Below are 2,500 nucleotides of genomic sequence, written 5' to 3' on the forward strand. Positions count from 1 at the left end.
CAGACGAACAGGTCGATGGTCCAGGGATGGCGTCCAGGCAGCTCTTCCTCCGGTCCCCAACTCGCACCGCGAAGGAGACGAACAAAAACGGCAGGAGCTCTCCACGTGTCGTTCTTGCGTACGGGATTATCACAGGGCAAACGGTAGGCTGGCTTCGGCAGTTACACTTGTGGCTCAGCCACGTACGTAATAAGCGAATAGTTCGTAAAAGGTCAATAAACGCGAACAATGCGCTTCTCAATCTAAGCTCGAACTGCCGTGTGCACGCCAGTCCTCTTACTGCAGTTCTCACACGAGTGCTCCGGATCAATTCTCACACACAGCACAATTCACCCAACGAGTCATCTGCGAGCAAGTCCTTCTCTTAGCTCAACCCAGACCTGCGCATTCCTTCTCATCTCTCCACTTGCATGCGAGTCCTTTTTATAGCCATGCCTGGCTCCAGTCCTTTGTAAGCGCCTCTCCCTTCTCATCTCAACTCATTTGAGGTGGGGGCCTCGCGCCAAGGGTTTTATTGCCACGCCCTTGGAACCCTCTGGAACTCACCAGATGTTTCTTGCCACGCCCTATCATGCCATGCCCACCGAGCTCTGGTTGGCTGTTGCTCTTACTGTCACTGCCTTCTGACATGCTGCTTGTCGCGGCCACACCCCGACCTCGCGCTCCTCCCTCTTTCCAGGCCTACCTCGTGGTTACCCGACTAGTTTGAGCGAGCAACGGGCAGCTAACGCTGCTGGCAGCCAAAGCGTAACAAACTTGAGGGATGCCAAATGGGGCGCGGGATCGAGTTCGCCCATAGATGGAATTGAAGGGCGGCCGCAAAATGAAAGGACCTAAGCTTATTATTTCTTTTACACAACACAGATGTTACCAGTGAATGGCCTACTCTTACACATACTAGGACATAATTCATTCTAATGGGCCTACGTGTTGCTTGTGGACTAACTATGGGGGGCAAACCTTTAACCTTTAATGATGTTATATGTACAATTCTCAAAACCTCAACAATATATATATATATATATATATATATATATATATATATATATATATATATGTATATAATATATATATATATATATATAATATATATATATATATATATATATATATATATATATATGTATTATATATATATATATATATATATATATATATATATATATATATATATATATATATATATATATATATATATATATATATATATATATATATATACTGTATATACATACATACATATTGTTGCGGTTTTGAGTTTTGTATAATAAAGGTTAAATTTCCCCCTCATATTTAGTCACACAAACAACATGTAGCCTCGCGATAGTGCAGTTATCTCTTAGTATTTGTGAGCATAGTCCTTTTCCTGTGTTAGTTTTACGTTGAGTAGAGTAAGGAGAATAGGTCCTTTCATCGCTTCCATTGTCCTATGCCGCCTCCATCGCCTTACGTCTCTTTATGCTGCCTTTGGCTTTTTGGCGCGAATTAACAGGAGGCAGGCCTGGGGGGTCGAGTCGGGGCCGAATGAGGGCGGCGAAGAAGCTGACGCTAAGCGCGAGCCGCCAATCAGGGCTCACAGGGTGTGGCTGCAGCACCGCGTCACAGGGCGTGGTTGGAACGTTCGAGAAGGCTCAGGGCGTGGCAAATATAACCGGTCGCGCAAAGCCCCCAAGAGGACTCGAGAGCAGTAAGAGGAGAGCGCGGTGAGCAGTGGAGTTCGAGCAGCAATTGAGGTACGAGGACTGAGTTGGCATTGGGTGGAGAAAGCCGCGCATGAACCAGGATACGTGCTCATATGAAAGTGATGCTTGGTTGAGCTTGAGAGCCGCGTATAGTGCATTGAGTTACGCGAGTAATAGCGCGCTGTTTGCAAAACGCGCTGTGTAACCGCCAGCCGCACCGAGAGACGCATACATTCCTTCCAGCCATCCTGCCTCATCATCTGCTTTTGTTCGGGAGACGCGCTACGAGGATCCTTCCACCCGCCTGCTTGCCATCATCGCGGGACGTGCTGTGACCGAGGAGAGCCGGACGGGGCCGTTCCTGGACGACCAAGTCGGCGCGTTTGGCCTGAACAGCATCCTGCCTGCAAATTCCCTGTGTGAGCTGTGACGGGCCCGAGTCTGGGAGTTAAGAATACGACTGTTTAAGTTGTGCTCTGTGTCTCTGCTTCTACCGATCATTGTACATACTTGTGGGAATAATAATTAAACCTGTGTTCTTCCTTCCATTCGATTGTTCTTGTGATTTCCACCATATGACTACGCGTGGTACGAATAGAACCCCTCGAATCGGGGTCCAATAATGACGGTGACTGCACAGACCACGTGGTACGCAATCCACTCGGTGTACCCCAAATTACACGTGGCTCATGCGAGGCTTGCTTCCCCGCTTCCGTGGTGGCGCAAGGATTTAGGTACGAGCGAGGATTGTCCCGAACCCCTACCTTGCGTTTGCCCGGAAGAGGCGTTAAGTCTCTCGGTTCCGCCAAGCCCAGAAA

This window comes from Myxine glutinosa, chromosome 7 (assembly GCF_964187855.1).
Source record: "Myxine glutinosa chromosome 7, kmMyxGlut1.1, whole genome shotgun sequence".
In the NCBI taxonomy this organism is placed as follows: domain Eukaryota; kingdom Metazoa; phylum Chordata; class Myxini; order Myxiniformes; family Myxinidae; genus Myxine; species Myxine glutinosa.